Source organism: Anomalospiza imberbis, chromosome 9, assembly GCF_031753505.1.
Source record: "Anomalospiza imberbis isolate Cuckoo-Finch-1a 21T00152 chromosome 9, ASM3175350v1, whole genome shotgun sequence".
Lineage (NCBI taxonomy): Eukaryota > Metazoa > Chordata > Aves > Passeriformes > Viduidae > Anomalospiza > Anomalospiza imberbis.
The window spans coordinates 27,611,731-27,633,819 of NC_089689.1; the positions used below are offsets into that span (position 1 = coordinate 27,611,731).

Consider the following 22,089-nt stretch of genomic DNA (forward strand, 5'->3'; position numbering starts at 1 on the left):
CAGTGGCACAGGTTGCCCAGAGAGGTGGAAGCCCCATCCCCAGAAACATTCATGGTCTGGATGAGGCTCTGAGTGACCTGATCCAGTTGAAGATGTCCCTGCTCATGGCAAGGGGTTGGACTAGAAGGCCTTTAGATGTTCCTCCCAACCCATCCTGTGATTCCACATGCATGGCTCCTCTCAGGAGCTCCTCCAGCACAGTTCCCTGCCTCCATCACCCCTCACATCCCAGTGGAGCACTGGGAGTTAACGTTAACACCAGGAATTTCTCTTCTGTGTGTCACATAAATAAGAAATGCTGCTTTTTTTTTTTTTTTTTTTGGTCACCTGCTGAATTTAAGGAATCTGTAAGTCATAAACCCTTGGCAGCTCGGCACAAAGGCTGCTCTGACTACTGCAACCCATTTTCAATTCTGACTTTGTACAATCCCAGCGGAAGTAACTGAAGGCCTCGTTGGGCTGGAATAGCTCCCATCAGCTCCTGGTATCAAAATGAAACATTCCTGAGCTGGTACCATTCCAAACAAGGGATAGGAGACATTTTCTGACTCAGGCTACTAAAAGAAAAAGTACATCTTAGTAAAAAAATGGGAACTGGGACACTTCCAGGGCCCTGCTCCTGTGTCCAACAGCCTGCCCTGTGTGGTAGCCAAGGTGGGGCTGCAGGGAGGCCAAACCTCTGGCCTGGGCATATCCCACCTCCCCAGTGGCTTGATGTGACTAATTTGGGTTGCTGTGGTTGGGGGTTTGTTTGGAGAATGCTGATTGTTTCCTGACTGTAACGGATTGGGATAGTTTGCTGCGCGAGGCCCCACATCGCGCTCAGCAGAACGTGAGGATCTGAGAGGCACAATCCATCTGCACCTTCCTGGAATGCCTGAGACCCCATCAGGCCCAAAGCCACACTGAGAATGGGCTACTGGAGCTATTTGGGACCTCCCTCTGGTGACTCCTTCCTTTCCTCCTCCTCCTACCAGGCTCCAAGGATAAAGCACATGATTCTGGTGTTTTAAAGGACAGGGAGGATGGAAGAGGAATTAATGTCCTTTCAAGGCTTTTCACCTTTTCAGGATGGAATATCTGCAAGGAGCTTTGGGTAGCGGGAGTTTGTGCTCATTAAATAGCTTGTCCCAAATTTACAAGAAAGGATCCAGCTGAGGCACAACTCGGCTCATTTTCAGGATGCATGGCTGCTTCTCATCTTCCCCATCCCTGGGGGGAACCACTCAGCAGCTCCTGACAGAGCAAGAGACTCCCCAAAAACTGCTGGGCCTCCTCTCAAGCCATTGCTGATACAGGAGCTGACCGTACCTCAGGAGCCACAAATCCAACCCATTTTCCAAGTTGCTCATTTACATAGGGACAAAAATGATTTTCTCCCAACCAGGTTTTCTTGTGTCAGTCGTTCAACACGTTCCTGTGGTATTTTTCCTCCCTTTCTTATTACCTTTTCTGATAGTAAAGATGTTGCAGATGGGCATCAAACTGTGCAAAATATAAATTATGATTGGGTAGAGTCAGAACATAAAAAAATAAGTTATATGGATATATGGGTTTTTTTTTCCTAAGGACCACAGCACATATGGCGTGCTAAAAAAATGTCTCGTTTTCATTAAGGCTAAATGAGACAGGTTAGAGAATCATGGGCACCAAATGGAAAACTTGGAGAAAAAAATGCTGGCTGGCAACTCATTCTGCTGATAATATTTTTTGGATGTTTCCCTCCTGCCCTCTCTCCCTCATTTTTTTTAAACTGCAAGGACATTTTTGCAAATATTTCACAAATATCTGATGGCTGTTGCTTAGGAATCTGTCCTCCCCACTGTGCCTTCCTCATTTGAAGGTCATAATCTTCAGTTTGTGAAATCATAATTATCTCGCTAGCCAGTAACTCTGATGTCACAAATGGAGGATTATGATGACTTCAATGAAAAAAGCAGCAGCGGGAGAAAATGAACTCAGCCACCGAGAGCTTGTTTTCCTCCCCACCCCTCCAGAAAAAAAAAGGATAGAGCTGAGAAAAATATCAGCAGAATGATCTCCAAATAGACTATTTTCTGCATGGCATCAGTGCCTCTTTCAGAATATGAGGTTAATTTCTGCCTTGTGCCAGTTTAATGCAGATTTCCACTTTATTTTAATGCATAGCAGGTCTTATATTTAATGTAATAGCAGAATCTTGCTACTTCTGGTGGAGCTCATACTGAGACCTCAGAGCTCTTCCATAAAAATGAAACAAGCCTCCCTGTAGCACTCAGGAAAATAAAATGGCCAAGATTCACCACAAGGTCACCTAAACCCAGGGCTTTACTACTGCCAGATAATTCACCACTGTATCAAAAAATATGACAAATAAACACTGTCTGTCAGATTAATAAAGTATTTAATGGCCAACTCTCCTTATTGCTTTTTATTAAGCATCCCTGCCAACCTAATGCTAAAAATTCACTGACTTACTCAATGACAACTTCTCTCCCCAAAACCCACAGAATCCAGAACAGGTTGGGTTGGAGGGAACCTTAAAGACCTTTTAGTTCTGACTCCCCTGCCATGTGCAAAGAAACTTCCACCAGAAAGGGAGTGAACCTTCCACTAAAAATAGGGGAGAAGAGAGACCACAGCAGAGCTGGGACCATCCTGATGCATTTCCCAGGCCAGAAAACACATAAACCCCAGACATTATTTCATTGTTGGAAACAGGACAGGGATGGTAGCACTGATTTTCCTCCAGGACAGATACTCTGGGAACATGATTCAGCAATTCTGAGTGTCAGTATTTTGAATAAAGCTATCAATGTTTCTCCTGAGGAGTTTGGAATACAAGAAGATTTCTGCTGTCACTATAAATACTAGTGCATGTCTCCTGGGCTTCAAATAATGTACATTTCAATGTTCCTTCCTGCTTGAATGAGACATTAAAAGAGCTATACTCTGAGTTCCTGATGTTTTATAAAAATTTGAACTAATAGTGCAATGACAGGATTCTCCTGTCTCTTCCCATTGCTGCTCTCCCTGTGCAAAAGCAGCACTGGGACCAATCACAAATCTGGGAAACGTGGTGGATTCTGCCAATGGGATGGGAACAAACATACTGATTTCTGGAGGTCTGGGGGGGAAAAAAATGCAATTCCCTGATCATAACCATGTTCCCTGGCACTGGGCTGTGTAACTCAGAGGGGAGTACGTGGCAGCAATTGCATCCTCACAGAGCAGGTGCCTTCCAAAAGTGTCTCAGAGCAACAGCATCCTCAACTTCCTGGCTGTGGAATTCGGTGGTGAAGGGGAGAGGACTGGGGGAAATAAAAGCACAACAGCTGTAGTGCCACAGGCCCATGGAATAAGTCAGGAGAGCACTGTGCACACCCACCAGTCTCAATCATTAGGAACAACATATGGTGGGTTGGTGTTCGTGCTGCCTTTCCCTGCCTGCCCTGTTTCTGCTCAAGGTGTAAGTAAATTAGGAGAGAGGAATGCTGCACACGTGAGCAGAGATCTGCAGGGCCAACAGCCATATGGGGTCAGGAGGATGTGTAAATTCTTTGCTGCCGCATCTTCGTCAATTCTAAAAGCTCCAAAGGCACCAAAAAATTATTCAGTTTTGTGTCTGTGTGGTCAAAACCTTCCTGTGCTTTTTTTCTGTTCTCACAGCAGCTGAGACACCCCATCATTGGCCACAAACTCCCAAAGCACAGAGCACAACACCACAACATTTACAAACAAGGTGACAACAACTGGGATGGCTCGTCCAACCCTGAGGGAACCCCATAACCTCTCTCTGTGTATTCACTGCACAGAGGTTTGTGAAACCAGCCAAAATCCAAATTGCTGCCTTTGAGACAGCCAAAATAGAGTCAAACAAACACCCTGGACTGTGCAGGGTGGCCCAGGGATGCCCTGAAGTGGGAGGTGGGTCCTGAAAACACCTTTCATGTGGGCAGCTCGGCAGAAACCATGGCTGCCACTGAGGATGGCAGGCAAGGATCAGTGTTGGAGCAGCAGGAAAAAACACAGGGATGGCATAGGACAGGAGTCCAGACAGAGGCACAGGCTCAGAGCACTGCACAGACAGCAGCTGAGGCAGGTGTGGTGCCAGGATCTGGGGAACAGCAGGACCAGGACCCGTGGGGGCAATGGGAACACTGCAGCTCGCACAAGACGTGCACAGGAAAAAAGAGTAAAGCCTTCCCTTCACCTCTGTCCAGAGCAGGATTGTGAATTTTTCCTAACATTTAGACTGCTTCTGATGCCATGAAAGGTGGCACAAGAAATGCCAGTGCTGCCAGAGGAGCTGGAGATGGTGACAGGCGCTGCTGCGAGAGCAATTCACGGCGAGAGCTCAGGAGAAGTGACACGGGGTTTGGTGTCACAAGTGTGGAGTTAACCTTTGTCACCTCTGTGTTCAGCCCACTTCCCCCTTTAATGAAGCAGCTTGATTTATGTATGAGTCATTTGCCTTCATAAGAAATTTATTAAATGATCATCTCTTTTCTCCCCCTCCAGATTTGTCACTTGGAAGGCAGTAATTGGTGTTTGAACCCGCGGTGGCGCGCCACCAAACGAGTTCCAACAACCCCACGTATTCCCTGCTCTCCCACCAGAAGGGAGAACTCCCAGGACAAGGAAAAATCCTGCTGCTGCCTCCACTGCTGATGGCCTGAGAATTGCAGATTGTTTTCACTCCCTGGGTGACACAATCTTAACAAGAGCTGGGGAGCAGCATGGCCTTGGTGACTGAAATGGGGTCTGGCTCCATCTCGGTTCAGCAAACAAGAAATCCAAGGAATTGAGTAAGGACCAACTCCATGGCTAATGTCAGACATGTTTCAGCACACTGCTGAATCAGATCCTAATCTCCCACTCCCCTGGCATCCCAAAACATGAAAACAATACAAACATGCCAAGAATATGCTATAAAAAGAATTGCTTTTAATTTAAAAAACTAAGCTGTAAAACACTCACAGAGTTGCAGTTGGTCTTTATCTCCCTGCAAGTGTCATTTTACATTAGATTCTTGTTTTTCATTCACAATTTGAATCAAAAAAGTACTTCTGTTTTAATTAGTTTTATAAATTTGCTGAGCTAAATGAATACGGCAGTAAAATCAAAACTGCAGAAAATGTGTGTAATCTCAGCAAACTGCATTACTTCTGGAACAAATTGTAAACCCAAAAATTAATTAATTAAATTTATTAAAATAATTTGAATTTAATTATTTGATTAAAATTATTTGAAATGCCAAGATGTGAAAACTGTGAATTAAGCTGCCACTGAAAATCTACAGCTCATTTTAATAACCTGCAATAGCCCCAGCTACAAAATTCTCTGCTCCAGAGAAATCAGCTGGGTGTGTGGAGACAAGCAGTTCCCACGTGGCCAAAGAGAGTGGAAGAGTTTTAAATTCATTATGTGACACCAACTGGAGACTTTTGTTCTAGATGATAATCTTAGTTTTCTCAAAACCCATTACAGTCAAAGCAAAACTTAAACGACACTTCCTTCCTTGTGATGGCTTGGTGTCAAAGCACTGTGAGTGATGGGTTAGCAATGTTTGATTTCAGCTTCCAGGGCATTAATAATCATGGGAAATAGCTCTTCTAAGCAGGGCTTCCTTGCCCACTGGCTGCTCTGCAGATTGCTAGGACAAAAACCAACCTACAAATGCAGAAATTGTATTTCAGTACAGGTCTGCCAGCTGGCCACTCCATTATGCACATAATTCCTTTTACTTGGGCTTCTCAGTGGGAAAAAAACCCAAATCCTAAATTGAATACACCTTAGGAATATCAATTTAATTAAGAGGATGACGAGAGAAGATAAAGGCAGGAGGGTGTTTATTACCAGAATAAATTTCTACCTGCACTGCGCTGATACACCTGTGTCCATGTACTGGTCTTTTCTAGTGGGAAAAACCTGTGCAATGTTGTGGAGGACACCAGCACCACAGGTACCTGTGAGAGCTGAGCAAAGGGGACAAAAATCTCACTCTGAGCTGCAGGAGAGGGAACAGATGGTGCAAGCGTTCACACACACACACAAATTCACGCTTTTTCACGACACAAGGTTACTTCCATGCTTAAGCTTAAAAGGGTTGTGGCTGGAGTTAGTCATTCTGGATTCTGCAGTAAAATTGCCTGGGAAAGGGCTGCAGCAGGTGAGGAGCTGAGGTGGAACAGGGGATGGATGAGCCACGAGTGGAGCACACACAAACTCTCTCTCCACAAACTCACCACACCAGTGCTTCTCTCCAATTCCCTGAGCACTTCCATGCACATCTCCAGAGCTCCTGCAGACCCCATGGAGCTGCCTGTTGGCACCAGCATGGCCCCACACACACACACAAACAACAGCCCAGCACCCTCAGATGCTTTATTTAAGAACATGCATGCAGACGGTTCTCTAGAAAGCACACTCTATGAATAAAACATGTTTAATAACCCAAGAAAACCAAACAAAATAAATAAACCATGCTACTGACTGGCAACCTCCTCTGCAGAAGAATCTGCAAAACACTTTCCAGGGTTTGCAAAGTGCCTGCCTGCAAAATATTTTGCATGATACAGTGCTATTCCTTAAACAGCTGTGATGGGCCACATGGTGCAGCAGCTGACAAACTCCCTGCTGGACAGCTCTCCTGCCCTCCAACCAAACCTGCTCAAATTCAGCTGGAGTCAGTGCTCCGTTTTATAACTGCAAGGTATGATTTATTTTAAAAAAAATAATGATGACTGTGTTTTCCCACTGCTGGGAGTCAGTGTGGTTCTTGTGAGGTCAGGAATGCCAGGCCAACCTGTGCCAGCTCACTGCCCAGCCTGACAGATTCCCTACAGACCATTAAGGGAAGCAGGGAAGCCTGAAGTGCTGAGTGATGTTCTCACAGCTTTATATTTCACTTCGGGACACTCTTCTCACCTGCAGAATGGAGTGACATGAGTCACACTGAGGTCAGAGCTTATTCTGGGTTTATTTCCAGCTCTGGATGAAGGGCTGAAGCCGCCCCGACCTGTGCTGATGCTGGAAGTGATCAGGCAGCACTCCTGCTCCTTCCTGCTGTGAGGAAAAGGGTGGGAGATGGGGGAAAGGGGCAAATGTCTGGTCGCAGGCAGGAGGGAGATGTGCCCTGGGGTGCAGCACAAGTGCAGTCTGCTGAAAACTCCTCTGAAACGGCTCTATCTGGCTCTGGAAAGGGGCTTCTCCACCTCAACTACTCTGTGTACGTGGGAGGCTCATTCCTATAGGAAGGGCTGGCAGGATTGAAGCCAAGTTTGTAGGAGGTGATTTCTAGAGTCAGTTTGTTCTTCTGTGCCCTTTTTTATTCTCTGCATAAAGCTGAGCACACAGGAGAAGAACCAAATCCAACTGAGCATCACCTAATTTTTCTCAGAACAGAAGCTCTCTTTCATTAAAAAAAAAAAAAAAGAAAAAGAAAAAAAAATCCCTTGTAATTCCATCCATGCTGCAATCTGGTGAATTACCAGAATGGATTCTGGATAGAAAGCTCCTGCTCTGGGGTGAGCCCTCATTGTTGGCTTCCTTGCTACACACTGCACACAGCTTGCCTTGTTTCACAGCCAGAAGTGCTGCTGCATCTTTTTGTCCTGCTCTCCACAGATCCCAGCCACTCTTCTGTTGGATCTGTAAGTGCCAACAGGTGGGGAGGGGTGTGGGGAGGGAGAGGCTGCCAGGGTGCTCCAAAGGACCATCTGTGTGGGCAGGGAATGCACAATCCCAGCCAGCGACACGGGAACATCTGTCTGCCTCCAGCTCTTCACCTACTGCAAAGGTTACGCACCGTCGCCGTGCCAGCTGTGCCAGGCACCAGTTTAACACAAAACACCCCAGAAGCAGCCTGTGGGGACATATTTTTGTTGTCTTTAGCCATTTTAAAACCAGAAAATTCTGCCTAATTGAAAGCTGGAGTGCCTTCCTACTTCTCCCCACACCAGAGGAGTTACTGGGGTCAATCAGGTGTTTATTTGATGACACATTCCCACTCCACACAGGACCCCTGCAGTAGTTCATACTATTTGCTCTGCCTATATAAATCTTGGGATTATAAATTTTGGGATTATACAAGCAGCCAGATTTCCCAACAATAATATTGAAGCAGGGAGCTTAATACTCTTAAGACACTATCAATCACACACTCACAAATCCACAGAGTAACCCAGAGACAACAATTTCCCCCACACTCCTCATGGATTTTGCTACGAATAAACTGAAGTTTCCCACTCCTGCACTTTCTCTTTCCAAGACTGCTGCCAGCTCTGACGTTTTTTATATTCCTCTGAATAACTAGTGCCAAATTTTTTTGTATCTTTATCAGCAAGCAAAGGACTCCTGCAATCCTCAACGTTGTGAGCACGGTCAGAGATGTTTTCCAGGTGGCAATCAAGAGGAGAAAGATGGAAAGCTGTTCAGTTACCTCTCTGGTCTAACATAACCTGGAAGGTTTGGGTCCTTTTTTATGTTTGAACATCATGCTCTTTAAACATGTTTTGTAAATACTTTCTGGCATATTTAGGGAATACTTGGTGGAGGTACCACCTAAGGAATTCACAGAATTCAGAGAGTGACTGGGTTGGAAGAGACCTTCAAGATCATCAAGTCCAAGCCATAACACAACTAAACCATGGCACCCAGTGCCACATCCAGTCTTTTTTTAAACACATCCAGGGATGGTGACTCCACCACCTCCCCAGGCCATTCCGGAACTTTATCACTCTTTCTGTGAAAAACTTTTTCCTAATATCCAACCTATATTCCTCTTGGTGCAGCTTGAGACTGTGTCCTCTGGTTCTGTCAATGCTGCCTGGAGAAAGAGACCAACCCCACCTGAGCACAGCCACCTTTCAGGAAGGAACAGGACCTTCACCTCAGAGTCTGCCCTGAAATGTGCCCCCTTTCCACGTGACATTTTTTAACTCCCAAAAGCAGCACTTACTGTCATTTTTATGAGGCTTTTTGATGCCTATTTGTAACTCTCTGGCTTTCCAGGTTTCCTCCCTATCCCTCAAACCCAACGAGCTGCTCGCTGAGCGGCACCACCGCGGTTGGCACGGCTGCGCTCCTGCCCCGCCAGGCTCTGCTCTCCAGGGTTCTTTTTCTACACCAGCCACTGGCAAATGAGGCTGCTGTGACAGGCCACTGGCTGGATAATGAGTTCATTCTCCAGACCCACCGAGAGCAAGGTACTTCCCTGGCCCATCTGTTCTCACGGCACGGCTCCGGGAACGCCGTTTGTAGAGAGAGCAGCAAACACCTGGCAGAGCTGCTCATGTGCAATAGATCCCGGGTTGATTGCCCCTGCAACACACACTGCAAAGCCTCCTCAGCCAAAAAAATAGGAAGAGAAAGAGCTCTGGGATTACTTCAGAGCCATTGCTGGAAATGCTTAAACTGGGGGGAAAAAAAAAATTTTACAAACTCAGGAGGAAGAAAGCCTCCAGAGGGCTGAAGCGACTCTTGTAGCACACACATGGCACAGGCACAGTGTTGTCCCTCAGCCACCTCTATTTCCTTCAGGTTTTCTAAGAGAAATAAAAGCTCCAGCAAAGTCAAAGGTCTGTTAACAGAAGTGGTCAAAAGCAAAGATCTAGCGGGACTAGAACAAGAAACTATACTTTAAAATTTTATCCAGCCTTGACTGAAACTGGCACACCTGACCTCGAAAAGGAAAAAGGAAAAAAAAATAGTTAAAAAGTCTAGGTACCATCTGGAAATGTTTTTAGGGGCAAGAAAAACTGGTACCATCTTCAATTTGGAGAAGGGATTAAAAAAAAAAAGTGATGGGGCATTGGTCTATTTGAATAATGAGTAATTTAATGAAGATAACGTGGGCTCTGTAATGTCCCACCTCCTCAGTACTAAAGTGTGGTAGCAAATGACTGACAACACCATATTTCAAACTGCCTTTAAAAAAAAATTCTTTTTGTTTTTAAACACATTGTCCCACAGGACGTGCTGCTGGTTGACATGAACAAGGGCAGATGTGAGTGATTCATGAATGCCTTGAGGCTGCTGAAGGTCAGGAGAACATCCTCCCTCACATCCAACAGGACATGGTAACAGTGAGCTCTCACGGTTAGGTTGGGATAGGAGCCAGCTATTAGCAGCAGAGCTTGCTCCAGGTAAATCCTTCCACAGCTGCCTATTATCCCCATCACATTACTCCTCCTGACAGAGGCAGCACTGTCCATATAGATCACAGGTGCAATCCAGTATGGAAATCCTATTTAGATGTGCAATACATTACTGTCTTCTCCCTGGCTGTACTAATGTCTAAATTAAACTGTAATAGCTCATGGCTGGAACCTTTCTTTAATTCATACTGAAGACCCCTCACACAATCTATGTGCTGAACAAAGTAGTAAATTCACCTTAACATCTTTATACTTTCCCATAGTCTTTAAATCATTCATATCCAGACTTCCTGTGTGTTCTGGATCAGGTGGAAATGTTTCTAGCACATAACTTTTCCATTAACGGTTTTGGGGAATGAACTCTTTGAAGAGAAAGCTCTGTCCTTTAATCATTGGGTGAAAGAGCAATGCCCACACTTCACTGCTGCAGGATGAGCTGGAGAAGCCCCTGGGCTCTGAGCCATCATGGAGTGAGGTCCCTCTGAAGAGTGGCTGGGATCAGGCCCTGAACCCATCCCTGGGGAACAGCACACACTGCAAATGGGTGGCTGGTGGGGTGGCATCTCACTCCCTTCACCTGTGTGCTTCCCCTGTATGGGCAAAGAAGACTGGAAAACAAACTCCCCTTTCTGTCACAAGATGTGCTTCTGTGAGTGAAACCCTCCAGATGGACTACCCTCAACAACAAATGCAATTATGCACCAAGACTTGATAAAACCTTGAAAGCAAGTTCAGAACAGGCTCCACTGCATCATCTGCAGGAGTTGAGGGGGGTGAACAACAGAGCTGCATGTAGGAAACCAAACACTCGCTGCACTGTACCTAATTTGTGAGACATCTTCCAAAATCAGCTTCACTGAGACACAGCAGGTAAAAAACACTACTGAGTACAGCAAAACACATAAAAGCACATTAAAGAATTTGGCAGAGTTCTCTAAAACTCAGAGAAAGAATCTTCCTTTGCAAGGACCCTGCACACCAAGACACTGCAGCCTTTAGGGCATTGATGACACTGACTGTCCCTCTCTTTCGACAGCCGCACTTTTCTCCATCAACTCTTTTCCCTCTGTGGTTCGAACTCAGAGCTAGAAGGTCCCACAATCACTGATACAGAGGCTGGAGGAGAAAGGGGGGTGTTACATTGTGAAATCCCTCAAGCTGATCTTTATCAAATGTGTTTATCCAGGACAGAAAGCCCCGCTGTGGGCAAAAGCCTCTCTGCTTTTTGGGAGTCTGCATGGGCAGCTCTGCAGCCACCTGCCACCATGGACCAGCCACACCAAGAGCTGGCAGAAACTGGGTTCATGAGGCAAACTTCTCCTTTAGACACTCCAGCTCCCCGCATGCCTGGGAGAAGGGACTGTGCCAGCAGCTGACTGGAAACTTAGCCAAAATTCTCGTGGTTTCCTTCACCCAAACATTGTTTCCAGTCTTGTAGGGCCAAGGAACATTTTGTTGAAAGCACAAAAACTTGCTTTTGAAATAGGAGAATATTGCAGGCAAATGTCAGCATGGTACAACAGCACAGTGCCACTCTGTGTACTCCAAATTTCTGGCCTGAGTCCAGCCTCTCAAACACAATGGGTTCTCCCCAGTGCCATGTGTTACCCCAGGTCTCTCCCTAATTCTGAACCTGCTCAGAGAGGGTTTGTCCTCCTGCAGTGCTCTCCAGCTGCTCCCAGCTTCTGCCTCCAGCCTCTGACCTTTTGAAAGCTACCTGGGAAATCCCACATTTGGTAAGAGACTTTTTAAAGCAAACAGTTTACATATGATTAATTCTTCCTGTAGAACTCAAAAAAACCTCCTTCCTGATTAACAAAGGTCACTGAATCTCAAAAGTTAATGGCAGACACTTCAAATATATTACAGCTCTTCTCTAAAAAAAAAAAAACCACAAACAAAGTAAAATAGAACTGGGTTTGTCTGTAGAAAATAGATGTAACAGAAGAAAAGGCAAAAAGCTGGATAGGTACAAACTGGAAAACTGATAGAGGAGTAGATGTGGGTTAATCTCAAGAGCTGGAGAGGAATAGGGCAGGAGCTCTTGCCAGAGCAACCCCAGATTCAGAGAAATAAATATATATCCTAACAGTGAGCACTGCTGGAGCTCTTGCTGGAGTCACTGGGTAGTGGGATATTCCCTGAGTGTTTTGAGGTTGCACTTTCCCTATGAAAGACCCCATGAAAATGTGAAGAGGGAATCCTCAATCATCTTCCTGCATGTTCCCATCATACCTTTCTCTATAAGGCAGCCATGACTTTGCTACCCTGACTGATCCATAATTCATAATTTGTATCCATGCTCAATCATTACAGTGTTAATATTTGGGTAATTTAGAAGTACCTTTCTCCAGCAGAGTTTAGCCTATGCCACTGAATAATGCACAATTTAAGTGTTTATGACTAAAATGGTTCTCTCCTCTTTCTTTTCCTTCCCCATTCATACCTCCAAGATGTTTTCAAAATGTTAGTGGAAAGAGGAATTTGAAGAGGGAATCTCATTACTTCAAGGCAGAATTAAAAAAATTATGAAATGCATAATGCCCAATTTATCAATCAAAGCAAACTCTGCAGTACAGGCACACTGAAAGCCCTTCACTCTCTAATCACTAATAGGTAACACTATCAAATTCAGCCCTACACTCTATTAGAATTGTAGTAGAAAAGCACTTAGTGTAATGCCCAGAGACAGCTCACCAAATACTGCTCACTTGGCTCAAAGACAAGGCTGAAGATATTAATAATTTGAAAGCTTCCTTAACCACTGTGCTTTATCAATATGCACAGAAAATGAAATAAGATACCTACACACAATTTCTGTAGGTTAAAAAAAAAAAAAAAATCTAACTTGTATTCAGCCCAAGAACGGTGAGTTTTTTCCCCAGATTTGTGAATTACCTGTGAATGCCTTGCTGTCCCAGCTGCAGAGCCCATCATCTCCCCGCTGCAAACTGCAGGAATCATTTCCATTCCTTCTTTCTGACCACATTAATTTCAGGCTTGCTTGTAGCACGATTCTTTTTTTCTATGTTCTTATTTCCTAATTCCTCATTTTCCCATCAGTCTCCCAAGCACCACAAACATGCAGTGTTGGCAGAGTAGGGATGACCTTCATCTGATCTTCTCTCTCATTTGTGCCTTCTTTCTTTGACCTCATCCAAGGGAGGAGGCAAAGACACCAAACCTCTGTGACCAGGTCCAGTGCTCATGTCCTCACTTTTCTTGTTATTTTCAACCTTAAACTTCAGATTTCCTAAGGTTTTCTTATTATCCAGAGTAAATATCACCAATGGAGCAGTGCTGTAAAGCACCTGGAGCTGGAGCAGAACCACCCAGCTGCAGGCAGCAGCACAGTTGTGACAGGGGGATGTAGCAAACACCAAGTTTTCACACAGACAGAGACACTGTGAACTGGTGACAAGCAGTACAAAGACTTATTTGATGCAAAGACAGAATGACTGCATTGCTTATGTCAAAAAAAGATCAGTGGAAGCATAACAACAGAGCATTCTGCATGCTACACACACTGCATAAAGCACAAAAAATACTCTTTATGTTTCCTGTGCTTTCCTAGCCTGGTTTCTCAGAAAAAAAACAAGAGCTGTGCAATTGTTCTGTCACTCATTGCTTCCCCAAATAACTTTTGAACCTGTTGGCTGATCTCAAGTTTGACAGATAGGCTGAGGTCTCAAAGGGATCACATTCCTATCAGATGCGTGAAAATAATAGAGACTCAAACCGGTGCCTTTGCCGAGCTGCCCCCCGCGCCGTGCCTGCCTCTGCTCTGAGCCTCAGGGGTACCAATTAGCCCACGAGCCAGAGCAGCTCTGTGGAGCAGGGGACAGCTGGGGGAGTGCTGGAATGCTTGCTTGCATCTTCACACAACGCTCCCAGCAAAAACATTGGTGCGCGCGCCCCAGCGACGGGGCACGCTGAGAGGAGGGCTCAGCGCCCCAACCGCGGGACACGGCGAGGTGAGAGCTCAGATCCATCCTCCTCCAAGCACAGAAATGCAGAGCAGAATCCCAGAATGCCAGTGCTCCCAGCCCGAGCTGGCCTTGGTGTGTTTGGTGCTTACTTTGCCCTCAAACCGCAAGGCACTGATGGTGCCAATGCCTCCAAGGACTGCCCTGTCCTCCCAAGGCTCGCCAATAAATGGCAATTTCTTCCTCGCCCTCCCTTGCCTACCCCTTGGAGCTGCAAGCAGCAATTCAACCTCTGAGCTCCTAAAGCACACATGCATTTTTTTTGCTGGCATCACCAAAAAAATAAGAGAGACGTTGCCTGGCAAAGAGTAAGATTTCTGTTCAATTTTAAGGGGATGTGTATGACAGGGAAGTTACAGGACTCTCATTCTAATGGCCAATGCTGCTAATTAAAACTGTTTTGGAAGATCTGCAGCCAGCATATAAATCACCCCTCTATAAGCTATAAATAAGAGGCAGATACGGAATTGAATAGCTCCCATTTGTCAACGGAATGAAGAGATTTGATTGTGTCTTTTTGAATAATAAATCCAGACATACCTAGCAGGGCACGGAGAGTTGCTCCAAGTGTCTCTTTTATCAAACAACAATGATTATATTATAGGGTTTGCATTATGGGCCATCATCCATTTCTCTTGTTTTCTCATTTATCGCTGACATCCTCCCGCCCAGATGAAACATTTTGCTCTCCACAGAATGTGTTCATGCAAAGATCTCTGGAGCCAAGCATGAGCAAACACTACTGAGTGTCCTGATGCAGTGTGCACCTACCAGGATGTATCACAGAGCAGAAGGGAGTTTTGTAGGGAAACTGAGCTATGGAAGTCTAAATACACAAATTTTTCACCCTAAATACACAGGTTTTTCACCCCATCCTTTTTTCCACAGCGCTTCTAAAGGACACTCAAAATGCACTGTGTATCAGACAGAGGAGAATCAAATCATTCTTATTGGCAATGGATGTCCATTTGTGCAAAACAATGCACAAATATAAAGATAAAGTCCTGAAGATCATCTTACAACATCACTGAACAATGGAAACTCCAAAGGCATCCACACACAAGAAGCAGATTCTTAAAAATAATAATAATAACAACAATAATAATACCTCTGTCCTGTGTGGAAATCTCTCCAACGATGAACACTACATTCCACTCACAGCCACCATGTCTTTCTCACTGTAAAAGAAAACAAACAAATGGGCACCAATTAGAAAAGGGCATTTATTAATGCTAAGTTCAGAGTAGCTTCAAATTTTGCACATGCACTCATAAAACAGAAGATTTAGGATTCCCTGTCACATGGGAAGTTGCAGAAGGTTAATTGAGTTCACTGTAGAAGTATCATTACCTCTATAACCCACCTAAGGAAAAAAGCACAGCAGTCAGGTTATGAAGATAGATTTATTTTAAGCCTTTAAAACTATTTGTCAAATTTTTGCCCTCTGACAGGGTGAGGATTCCTCTCGCTTTGTCCCTAAATTCCAGTGCAGCTGAGCAGCAGCTTCCACAGCATTTCCTCGGCTGTGGATTTCACACCCTCCCCTAGAGATGCCGTCGTCCCACCCACCGATGGACTGAGGCAGAGAAGCCGTGACCTCTGGCATCTATTCCCATTTCCCCAAAGGAAAAGGCATTCTCTGGGGTGGACCACAGGATTTCCTCTCCCCTGCTGAAGGAGCAGCTGCTGGCTGGAGGACAGTGAAACCAGCTCAAGGGGCTGCAGAGAAATTCCTGCGGGCTGTGCCTTTATATCTGCTTCTACTGGAGCTTAAAGTGGGGAGGAATAAGGGGGAAATCTTCCCATCTGGGATCCCTCATCCTCCCTTCCAAAAAGGGCAGCAACTGCCTGTGGTCCCCTCAATATCACTGGGATAAACAGCCTGCTCCTCATCTGCTCAGGCTGGTAAAGCTCTGACCTAGGTGTGCTTATGTCACCAACAGTAACTGTAAATCCGGATGACTTTATTATTTTGGCGTTATCTTTGCCAATAAAAAGGGAAAGACGGCACGGGCTGAAAGAATTTGATGGCTGCGCAATTATTTTGAGATCCCAGCCTGCCTCCCCAGGTGCTCACCTGGTTGTCTGCCCTCCCCTCGCTCCCAGGGGTTTCTGAGCCTCAATAATGTCCTAGGCACCACAAGCCAGGCCACGGCTCCCATGTCACCAACTCTGCAAAGGCTTTGCAGTCACTGTTTTGTGTCCGATGATGACACAAAAGCTACTGCAGAGCAATTCACAACGCAGGCACACACAGCACAAAACGGGCAGATGGGACTCAGAGCACAAAGAGGATAAAACATCATTTTAACAAAATCCATTTGTTCAGATGACCCCAACTTGAAATTAAGGTGTTAAAACCCAAGACAAAGCGGATTTCTGATTGGCAGCCAATGATGTCAGCCCTGTACCAATTATAGAGGGAATTCATGTGGCTGCCTTTAAAAAGAAATAATTCCCTCTCCGATACAGCAATAAGACATTGTAGACAGCCCATTTGCAGGGGATTACGCGGCACTTCTCAGGTAGTTAAAGTCACTGAGCCTTTTGACCTTGTGCCTCCTAACACTACTGGAGGCACAATCCCCCAGGGACACGCTGCTTATCATGTGTGTCTTATTGCTTAAACAAAACCCAGCCACCCAGCAACCTGAGCCCGCCACCCCGGGCTCTTTGGCTATGAATTATTACGCCGAAACAACACGAACATAATAAACAGCACTATTTATTAGCTTATTCTATGATTTCAGAGATGACTACACAGACTGAGAAAGTAGAGGAAGCCTGTGCCAGGCTGGAGTGAAAGCATTTCTCGGGTCACTGCCTTAAACACAGATTTTTCGTGCTACCACGATGCTTGCGCAAGGCGAGTAAATCTTTGTGCGCTGCAGTCTTGAAGTGGCTGGAATTAATCGTCCCTCCAGATGGGATCCGAGCTCACTCGCTGCCATAACGTTCAGCATGTAATGAACACCAGGCAAGGTGAAAATTGATATCAAGAGCACTTCTAAGAGCTAAAAAGTTAACACCTAAATTGGAAATCAATATATGCTGTAAGTATTGATCAGCAGAACAGAAGTCCTCAGGTTTTTGCCTCTGCTGAGTGGATGCTGTTGGAGGTTGAGCTGAAGTTCCACTGAAACACCCTACTTTAACAGTTATTTGAAAAAAAACATAAAGCAACCCAACCTTATGAAGTGATTATCTAACTTTATGGAGTGATTGTCTAACCCTTCCACAAGTGCATCCATGCAGAACAACCAGAAACGTGCCAAGCCAGGTGTCAGCAGTGATTTTTTCACTGTCCCTTAAGTTTTTGAAGCCATGCTTTTGTCCTCAAGACTAACAGAAGAAGCCAGAGCTGAGGAGCAGCATCTTTGAGGAGGATGGATGGCCTTTGGTGCAGGCATGGGAAGGGCACATCTGTACCTGGTGATGGAGGACAGGACAGAGATTTTGAGGTTGCTGAGCACATGGAAGCCCAGGTCTCACCACAAGGGCAACTTTGCTGCTTTGGGAAGGGGATCTCTGCACAGTGCCCTGCTCTGGTGGGGACACAGCTCCTTGGGTCAGTAGGAGGCGGAGAGCAGCTGCAGAATGTGTCATCCCATGTTGTGTGTCTGCTCAAAGCAAGCTTTTCAGACACGCTGATGAATGAAAGGGCTGTGATAAACAAATGTCTCACTGTTTGAGTCCTCCAGCCTGCAAGGAAGCAGGAATTTCTGTGCGCTACATCAAAGAAACTCTTGACCCTATGTGATCAATTCCTCCTCCTAATTATTACGCGCTGAAAGACCTGAACTTCTGCGAAGTCTCCCAGGTGAAAAGGGGCAAGAAGATCTTAGAAAAGGTTAGAAAATCCGTACATTTCTATAAATATTTGTTGGTCTGCATTCCTTTAACTTTGCATGATTAAATACAGCCTGCTCCTGTTCTTCCACTTTATCCTCCGGGGAAATTTATCATCAAAATTATTGTACAGCATTCATTACTCTAGCCTCATTTAAAACCTTGCCCTACTTATTATTTAGGCTGCAAAAAAAAAATGTTGCTTTGTATAGTATTTCCTATAATAGTCTCAATCATTACATTTAAAAGATTGCTCTAAGGCAGCTTAGCCTGCATTAGAGGAAAATAAAGTGGGATGCCAAGTGTTGCAGTTCTAATTCAGCTTTTGTTTCCCAAATCATAACAATGCAATGTTTCAGTTCTTTAAAAGACTCTCGCTGCTCATTAGCAGCATCCAGGACTTCAGCCTCTGGAATTCAAAGGGACATCCAGTGGTTCTTCTCCCTTAAAGAGCAGTGGGGAAAGGCAGAGGGATGGGAGAGAATGGAAGGGAGGCAGGAGGCACCATCAGTTAAGAGGTGGGACTGTCTTTTAAATCAGTGGTGCAGGGAACACACTCAGCTGTGACAGAGCAGCAGGAAATGCAAATAAATTATGTTTGTTTAACCCTTACTCAAAATCTCTATTTAGGACAGAAAGACAGACATGGCTGTTGAAAAGAAACAAATGCAGAGTTTAAATGGAAGGAAAAAAATTAACTTAAATCCCATTAGTGCTACACAAAGCCTCTTAATTTGGGCTCCTTCAATAATGAGACTGCTTTGATACTGAATACTACTGCTGGCCTTTTAGATAACACTGTATTCGTGTTTGCCTAACCCTCCTGTGCTTCTGAAAAAGCACAGCTGGGCCTGCACTGCAGACCCTGCTGGGGAGGTGATCAGGGAGAAAGCATCTCCTCCCCATTAGCAGCCCCACCAAGGTCTCCTCAGACATGGGCTGCACAACCAAAGACTTTTGCTTCTGGTTTGACCAGATCCAATTCAAACTGAAACCACAGGGTGGGCAAAAGCCACTCATTAACACAGCACATTTTTTGGAGGTTATGTCACGTATTTACTGTTTAGGTTGTTCTGTCCTCCCTCACTGCCTTCTCTTGACCTCACTGACCTCAGTGGCTTTTTGCTACCCCAGACCTGGCTATCCTTCCCTCTGTTCTCCATCCCAAATCAAAGACCTGACACGGGACTTAGGAACACACAAGAAACCCCTGGTTTAACCCTCTGCAGTGGTGAAAATTCCCCAGTTATTCCTAATCTTCACTTCAGGTTTTGATTCCTGACTCTACTTTTCCCTTTCTCCTACCCACCTTGTCTTTCTGACTCTTTTCTACAAGGGTTCTAGCAAAGACCTTTCAGCATCGTAAATAAATGAGATAAGCTAGTTCCTCTCTCTTCCTTTCCTATTGACAAGTTCAAACACTTCTAAGAGATTAAGAGAGAAAGACTGTAAGTGACCTGCTGGGTCACCAAGCCTAGGCTTTCCCTATCACTTCCAGCCATATCCTACACTACCTTTCTACTGGATAAGCCGATCTTATCAGCATCTCCCAAATGTTTTCCTTTTTTTTTTTCCCCTTATCATTTGAACCAGTTTACGAGATACAAATGAAAGGCTTAGTGGTCTGTAACTCCCCGGATCATTTTCTTCCTGGTGTCACCAGAAGGCACCTGGTCCTTTCTATCCATTGAGCAAACACATTCTTCATCACCCACGGGAAGGGAAAAAAAACCGTGAGTTTTGGCGGAAGGAAGGGAAGGGAACAGGATGCTGGAGTTAATGTTCATACAACTTGAACAGCCAGCCCTGGTACATGCAAACTAGTGGGAAAACGAAAATTCCTATTTTATCATAGAATCACAGAATGGTTTAGGTTGGAAGGAACCTCAAAAACCATTCAGTTCCAACCCTCCCCCCCACCTCTTCCACTAGAGAGAGTGGTCAAGGGAGGGATCAATACTTTCCTTGGCTATTATTTTATCATTAGACTTCACAGATAAATAAATATTATTTTCTTTTCTACCACTAATTGTATGGATTCAGAGCTAATAATGAAAAATATGCAACACTCTGCTATTTGTCATGCACCAAACACAGCTTTCCCATAATTCTGGTCAGCAGAGGCTGTTCCTGATCAGTTCTGATGAGCTGCTGATGCTGGAGAGACTGTGCTCATTAGCTGTGCCCTGCAAATGAGGCAAATCAACCTCCACCAACCCCACAGTCACCCCAACACCCAGTTCTGGGTGCCAGCAGCTGCTCAACACACCCAGATGCACATTGGCAACCCTGCTGGCTTTCAATAAAATCTGCTTTTGGAAAATCCATAGTGCTAGAACGCCATAAAAGGGGCTTTCCCAGGAGAGAAGTATTTTGTGCAGCTTGTCCCCAGTCATTTAGATGCAGAAAAAGCTTTAGGTCTGTAGCTGGCTGCAAAGAGCAGCAGAAACCCCAGTCAAAGGGGTCACCCTTCGGTTCAGGACCAGGAGAGGTCAAACATCATCTCAGTTCTCTGGCCATGGGTGATTTCCAGGAAAGCAGAGCCACAGCCCATTCACACACGTGCTACACAAACCCTTCAGGTTACAGCACTCACACAGCGGGAGCAGCTTGTCACCTCCTCTGGGTCCCCAGTCCCCTTCTTACACACAGCAAACATGCCAATAGGACACGATTTCACCTGCTGGAGCTGATGTGTGAAACACTTTGGTGCAACCAAAACATCTCCCCAAACCAGGTTCCTGGAGCAGCCTCGAGAACACACAGGGGTGTGCAGGGCTTGAACTGCAGAGCACCCACCAATGTTGCAAAAATGAGGATTGGGACGAAGCTGAACAGATCTTCAACACTTAGAGTGGAAGGGGAGGAAGAAATTTGGATTTTTTTTTTCCTAGTGATTAATTAATTCCATAACTTGCCATACAACCTTCTTTTCTTCAGAAAAAAATAAGGGTACTGTTTGTTTTCTGTAATAAATTGGCACTGTCCTCTCTTTTATGAAACAAATCTATTTGTACTTGGATATTCTGAAAAACAGCAAAACCCTTACATAAGCATTTAGACAAAAAAAAGATTAACAAAAACATTTGCAACCTAACATGACTCCCATGGAGAGCCTGTCTGTTATGGCCTGACCACAATCCCCCATTTCCAAACATCCTGCATTGCTGGGCAGGGAGGAGGTAGAAGAATTGGGCATGAAAAGCTGGATTTGGGACCGAGAAGAAGTGGAAGGAGGTGCATCATTTTTTTCTTTGTTTCTCACTATCCTACTCTGGTTTTAAGTGGAAATAAATCAAAATAATTTTCCTCAAGTCCAGTCTGATTGTGTCCCACCATTTCCATGTGAGAGCCTTAACAACGCCATCCGCTTCCTGACCCCCAGATGACTTTGCATCAGCAAAAAGGAAAAGCACCAGCACTGAGGGGATGGCTGGGGGATTATCAGCTGCTTCTCAGAAGATGACTCACAGAAATCACACACCTCCTCCTCCATCTTAAACCAGAAGCAATGAGCTGTCAGGTTGGCAAGAGTTTTCTGTCCCAGACCTTCTAAAGGAACTGATTTTAAATGTTTTAAGCAGAAAGGTCCAAGTCCCTAACCTGAAGGGGTACATCTTTTCCTGTGGTTGTTTTTGCAGATTTTACAAGAGGTCGACCAATAAAACAAGGTGGTCAGACCATCAACTGCTTGCTGCGCTTGAGGTGGCTGATTCTGACTTCTGAGTAGCTGGATCTAATTCTCTGTCAGCTCACTGTCACTTTCCTGTCCCCAGCCCCTGAGTCTCTTACTTGTTAAAAATGAAAGGTTTTGAACAGAAGCGAAGGTCATCTCTGCCTGTGCTTCTGTTCCACAGCCAGTGGTGTAGAACAAATACTGATGAGGATCATGATGATAATGAGGAAAATAATAATGAGCATTGATCTCGATGGAGATGCTCCTCTGTTCTACCCAGGCCACTGAGATGAGACTCAGGAATCCCCAGACATAAAGGATGTGTCACACTAAACTTTAATTAACAGCAAATCACAACCCAAATGACACATTCCCCCTCCTCACACTCTCAATTTTCATAACTGACTTTTCACAATGAAACTCCAGGGGACATTTGATA

At 45.1% G+C, this 22,089-nt stretch overlaps 1 protein-coding gene across 7 annotated transcripts in view; it reads right to left on the reverse strand.

Annotated features, from left to right (window-relative positions):
- DAB1 (DAB adaptor protein 1) overlaps positions 1–22,089 on the reverse strand; it is a 414,913-nt gene that overhangs the window by 196,942 nt on the left and 195,882 nt on the right. For all 7 annotated transcript variants that reach the window (XM_068198864.1, XM_068198857.1, XM_068198863.1 and 4 more), the window contains exon 2: positions 15,234–15,303. The gene's annotated coding sequence lies outside the window, so the exon portion shown is untranslated. The remainder of the gene's footprint in view (positions 1–15,233; positions 15,304–22,089) is intronic.